The following is a 6,796-nucleotide window of genomic DNA, read 5'->3' as shown; positions in this document are numbered from 1 at the left end:
AGCAGTCAAGTGCCTTAGGCACTATGCTACCAGAGCTCCCGATCCATCATTAAGACCTGATTTATATTTTTTAGATCCTTTTCCATATATACACATGTTTTTATGCCTCACTATGTATGGTAAAAGCTGTGAGAGCTGGAATGCAATGGGACTGCCTTGTTTTTCTGCCTTTGCAAAGTTTTTTGCCTTTGACAGGATGTTGTCTTTTGTAGGTTTCACTGTATTTATAAAATGGGATTACATCATTTATTCTGATGTGAAACTTCCTTGATTGGCTTAATAATATATTTGAGTAACTTTAATGTATTTTATTAAAGTATAAAAAGTATATTTTAATATATTATGTATTTAATAGGAGCTCTGGTAGCGTAGTCCCTAAGGCACTTGACTGCTAACCAGAAGGCTGGCGGTTCAAACCCACCAGCTACTCCTCAGAAGGAAGATGGGACAATCTACTTCTGTAGCGATACTGCCTCGGAAACCCAAGGAGGAGTTGCTATGAGTTGGGTCTGACTCGACGGCACATGACAACAACATATATTTAATATATTTTTAATAACTGAGTAGTCACTTCACTATGCAAAGTTTTGCTGAAGAACCGTGTGCCCTAGAAACGTTTTAAGTTAGTCCCACGAATGTCTGTAAAAGAGGAGAGAGACAATAACTTGCTGCTAAAGGAGGAAGACAAGTAAACAGTCTAGTGCAATTGTGCAGCTGGCCAGAGCCTCCAAATAAGGAAGCTGCATTTCAGGAGGGTGGAGCAGACTTTTCTCAGTGTCAGGGAGGCCCTCACAGGTCATGTGCTGTTGAAAATGAGGAGAGTGTTCACATGGTAGCATGTTGTAGTGGTAAATGCAGGTGACCTTCATGTCAGCTCTCGGAGGAGAGCTGAAAGGGTTTTCTGATCTTCAGATCTTCTTTGCCAGTGCTGCACATTGGAATCACTGGAAGAGCTTTCAAAAACACTGATGCCTAATATACCCCACCCCACAAATTCTGATTTAATTTGTCTGGGGTGTGACCTAGACACAGGGATTTATAAATACTCTCTGGATGATGCTAATACACAGCAGGGTTGAGATCCACTGTTCCAAGCCACCAGTAAATGGCTAAAGTGCTTGGTATGGAAACCCAGATATGGCCGTTTTCCACATGGGCCCACAAATCTGACAGGTACTGCTTGTTTCCCTTTTAAGGCAGGTAGGTGGATGTCTTGACCGCTTTCTTCTGCAGGTAATGACTGTGAATGCTGCACTGCCTGGAGGTTCCCCTCTGGGGTACCTGCTTGATCAGTCCTTCATCAGACACTAACACAAGAACACTGAGACATGAACCAGGCTTATTAGGGAGGTGATGACTTATTTGCCCTCCATATTCCTGGTGATTATAAACCATGATGAAAACTTAAGCGGATCAACAAGAACAAATGTTGAAGTGACAAGAATGTCTTCCTGGCTTTATTTCCTCTTTGTAATTCCTCTGAGTGCTTGCTTTATTGATGCAAACAGGGGCTTGGGACATTTCTTTTCTTGGTAGGAAATTTACTGGAAGAGAACAAAATGTACAAAAGGAAACATGCTTCTAAATAACTGCTGACAGTATCCATATTCATTATTCCCAGATTATGTTAATCAAAGATAGTTTGGAGGCTCATTGCTCTTGTGTTTCCAAGATGAGCAATAAATGTGTGTTGTGCTTTCTCTAGTACTTTAATTCAACTTTCTGCAAATACTTCACAGCTACAACTAAGGAAACCTTTCAGAGTCTGTGGGAGAAGAGAGTCATCATTGTGATGAAAGTTGTCATTGTGGTGTTTGCTGGCATGCTTGAGGGTTCAGTGGGCTCCACGTATAATGACGGTAAAAACAGATTTAAGGTTGAATATAATTATGGTTTAGAAGTTCACTTGAACAGGTAGGATTATTGAACTGAGTTGGAGCTTACCATTGAAGGTGAGGAGAGGAAGAATATGATGGCTAATAAAACAGTAAACAACCAAAAATTGTTCTTGTCTGACTTTGCAAATACATTAATCCCTTCTTGACTTTCCCCACAAATAATTGTTCATGCAGACAGAGGTTGGCAGCTATGACTGTTATATAACTCTTCTAATCAGTGTCCCAGGCCCAACAGTCTGTGGGGAAAAAAAAAAAAAAAAAGACTTTATAGTTAAAGTAAAAGTTGCCTGATTTAACGAGTCCTGTTTGGGCACTGCAAGATCTGAGTGACCCTTCTGAGGTCCTCCCCACTACAGCATCCGAGGGTCCTGCACCTATCGAGGTCCTTCCTCCCACCAACTGCTCACTGCTTCTCATACTCTGGGATAAGCTCATGGTTCTTGGTGAAGAACACAATTCAGGGGCCAGGTTCCCTGAGTTCAAATCCTGGCTCTGCCTTTTGTTAGCTATGTGACCTTGGGTGACAGCTCTCTGTGCTTCAGTTTTGCCATCCATAAAAGGCAGTAATAATGGAACCTACCTCACAGGGTTGTTGGGAGGAGTGAAGGGTTAATACATGTGCAGCTTTTAGCACAATGCCTGGTATATATTGAGTGCCATGTGAGTGCCAGCTGGCATCACTCTGCTCTGGCCCCTGGCCAGGTCTTTGTCCTGGTAGTCTCATGCCAAGGTATTCTTGCTTACTTCTTCTCATGTTTGTAGAGGATGGCTTTCTTTTTTCTGGTGTTTTATTATTTAAAGAAGCTCCCAGTGTATGTATACGTAGTTATTTTATACTCCGACCTTCTTCTCCAAGATGCGCACACAGTGTTGGGTGGCAAGAACACGACGGATTCACCTATGGTTATCACCTGTGCCTGAAAACATGCTACCCTTCTGACCTCTACGCTCGTGGCTTCTCTGGCTCACTCAGGCAGTCTTTTACGGAGGATTCTCTCCCAAGGTGCTTGCTGCTGTTTCTCTTTGCTTCTTCTAAGCTTGCCAGAATGGCTGTATATTTGCACCCCCAACTGTGGATGTGCTATGCTTCAGTCACTATGCTTTTCACATTGGGTGGCCAGATACAAGTCAGATGTATCGGAATCTTAGTGTCTGTCAGTCCTTAACAGAACACTCTGGTAAACTGAATTGACTTCTATGTTTCTGTAATGGTCTCTTGTTGCTAGTTTTGCTCACTGTATCTACACAGATTAGGGCTAATCTGTTCACAGGATAAATCTTCCAGTTTTTAAGGATAACTATATTATCTCTTTTGAGTTTCATCTTCACTAGACTAAACATCTTTAATTTCTTCAGTGAGCAGCAGTGTCTTACATGTTACAGCTTCCAGATCAATCACATTCTGATTATACTTCTTGGAAAGGCTGCAGTTTGTCATAGTTGATGTTTCTTGGACCGTAACAGTGGTAGGAGAGTTTAGCCCTGTGTATGTGTGTAAATGTGAGTGCATGTGCACACATATGCTTAAATCATATAATGCTGGTTCCTGCCAAATTCACTCAAATATATGACTGGCTCTAAAACCCGGGTTCCTAATTTATAGATTGCTAATCTTTCCAGCTATGTCTTTGCCAAGTGTTTGATTGATAAAAGTATTTTTCATCACCTACCATATTACTTAATAACATGCTTGCACATTTGTGCAGTATATTAGACACAATTAGTTTTATTTTGCTTGCAATGTCTTTAAAAATGGAGTGTGAATCTATGACAACTGAAAAACTCTACAAGAAAAGAGGTTGTACTGATTCAACTTCCTTTTCAAAATTTGTTTTTTCTTTTTCTGTTTGGAAAAACTTATTAAGTGTATTAAACAGCTTTTTCAGAGGAAATGATCCCAAATATCAATATCTTACAACAATAATTTCTCTCTAGCTATAACTCTTTTCCATGCTGTGGGTTGGCTTCAGGCCTTTTTCCTCATTCTGGACTGTCAGTCTGTCTACTCCACATGTTTTCTCACTATGGGATTAAAGCTGAAGGAGCAAATCCTATCGGGCTTACTCTGTCATATCCTGTCCTTTCGTGGCACAGGCCAGGAACAAGGAACTGACAGAAATGTGCAATCTCTCTTCAGCTTCTTCTTAGAACTGGCATTTTCATTGGCTTTACATTGGCTAAAGTAAGTCACATGACCAACCCCAGAGTCAGTGGAGTGGGATGTATATTCCCCCCACAGAAGGCAAGTGAATCACATGGCATAAGTTAAGGTGGTATACTCTTCTATGAAGGAGAATGTTAAAAGTTGTGATGATAATATGATTTATCTTATCAAACACCTACTATGTACTGTTGTTGTTGTTGTTGTTATGTGCCGTCGAGTCGGCCCCGACTCATAGCGACCCCTCCTTGGGTTTCCGAGGCAGTATCACTACGGAAGTAGGATTGCCCAACCTTCCTTCCGAGGAGTGGCTGGTGGGTTTGAACCGCCAGCCTTCTGGTTAGCAGTCAAGTGCTTTAGCCACTATGCTACTAGGAAAAGCAATTTTATTTTTCTTTTGAGGTTGTTTTCTTTGGAATGGGCAGAAGTCTGTACTTTTGAGGTATAATCTTAAAGAGACTTTGACATGTTCATCCCTGCACTTCCACAACTAATTCTGGAAAGGTACAAATATTGATATCCTTTAATGCTCAATATTAATCAAAAGTCATCAGGCTGAGCAAAACAATGGAAATCAGTTCAACCTAGTTTGCTTGAAATAAACACTTCTTGCCTCTTTTCTCCAAACCTTATGAATATAACTGATATTTATTGTTCTGGGAAAATATTTCTGCTTTAAAAAAGTAGATTCTACTCTGTTGTCCTGCTTGTCAACACCCCAGAGATTGAAAATATTACCTGCTTATGTATTTGTCAGAATGCTGTGAAAACACTCTCAACAGAATGTCTGGCACCTACTTAGTGGGAGAAATAAGAAGTGGTGATGTGCAGTGGCTTGTTCAGAGATCTGGTTGTTCATCATTGAGACACCATCACTCTCCTCCAATGCCGCCCCTCCCCCCGTCAGGGAGGAGATAACAACCCTTCACCTCCACCCTCTTCTCCCACCAATCCCAGGTCCAGGCCCTCAGATTTCTGCTCTGGGGTCCTGTGTCATTCATTGTACATATAGTTACAAATAAAACTGGAGCCATTGAAATAAAAAACCTCCAAATTCCTCCATTCAGATTTCATTGATAATCTTGCCCCCTTTTTAAAATTGTGATTTGGATGAAAGTTTACAGAGCAAATTGGTCTTCCATTCAATGATCCATACACATTCTGTTTTGTGATGTTTACTGCAACCCCCACACTTTAACAGCATTCTTCCCACTTCCTCCCTATGCCTACCCCTTCCCTTCATTCTTCCTTCCCATCCGCCCCACCTTCCTAGCTCTATCCCTGGGCAAATGCAGTCCTCTTGATCTTATATGCTTGATTGTGGTAATGAGTGCATACTCTCCTGATATTACTGTTCACCTTATAGGTTTGTCTGCCAGTTGAGTGACAGGGTTAAGTTCAGTTCCTAACTTGAATGGTGTATAAGGGCCATCGTCTCAGGGGTTCTACTAGTTTTCATCAGCCCTCAAAGCCTGGCCTTTTTTTAAAAATAATTTTGAGTTTTGTTCCACATTCCTTTTCCCACCCCCAGACACACACACTCTATTCAGGACCTCTTATTTTGATCCCTTTCACAGCAGTAAGAAGTGATATCTGGGCACATCTAGTTCTTCTGGTCTCAGAATCATGGAAGCTGGGGTTATGTGCTCCATTAGTCCTTTGGACTGATTGTTTCCTGCATCTTTGATTTTTTTTCACTCTTCTTTGCTCCAAATGGGGAAAGATAAATAGTTGCATTTTAGATGACCACTCATAAGATTTTAAGACCCAGTAGCTACTCACCAAAGTAGGATGTAGAACACTGTCTTCTAAACTGTATCATGCTAATTGACCTTAGTGTCCCCTGAAACAACGATCCTGAGCCTCCATACCCAATGACTCATCCCCCTCAAGGTGTTTGGTTATGATTAAGACCTTTTCATAACTTTGTCTGCTATATACTCTACTACATTCATGGATATATTTGCAGCACATATAAACATATAGGTAGAGATAGCCTCTGTCAGACCTATATATATTCGTAGGTATAGTCCCATTCACCTTTCTCCCCTTGTTTTACTTGAGTGTCTATCTATGATCTACTCCTCAATTTTCGTTATTACTATTATTTCAGGACTGTGTATGTAACAGTATTCATCTTTGTTGCCTGTAACTCTTTTGGAAGGGACAAATGATAGAGTAAAATCAGTTAACCCTTAAATGCCACTGTGAAAGATTTGAGAAGTTGTATTAATCACTGGAAAAGTACTTAGTGAGTTTCTACTATGTGGTTCACCCAATGATAACTGTTACGGGTATAAAGGAAATTATTGTCAGATACAGAATACCAGGAATTCAGACATAGAGCAGCTTCAGAAGATGCAGGTGTCTGCTGCTTGCCTTTCTAGATATTCTTTCCTCACACCTGCCAGGTGTGTCTTAGGGAGCTGACAGGCACAGAGCACATCAAAAGCCTCCTTGCCCACTGTTGGATTGGCCAATGGAGAATGGAAGACAGCGAGGCTTGGGGTTTATCCCCAGTTCCCTCCCTGGTAGGTCACTGTGGATTGGCTATGTCCATTCATTAGGGACCAAAACTCTTGACAAGTTGCACTCTACACACAACTTTCTTTGCAAAGTTCTGATAAGTCCTCTGCCCTTTGTCCTTTTAGGCTGAGGGTGGTACTCATATCTCTAGAGGCCAGAACCGCATTTTGCCTTATGGTTTCCCTACATGCTGCCCATACCTTTGTGTATA

This window comes from Orycteropus afer, unplaced genomic scaffold, assembly GCF_000298275.1.
Source record: "Orycteropus afer afer isolate SDZICR_OR568_19922 unplaced genomic scaffold, OryAfe1.0 scaffold00168, whole genome shotgun sequence".
NCBI lineage: Eukaryota > Metazoa > Chordata > Mammalia > Tubulidentata > Orycteropodidae > Orycteropus > Orycteropus afer.
The sequence above is the reverse complement of the archived record's forward strand: the minus strand, read 5'-3'. Positions refer to the sequence as shown.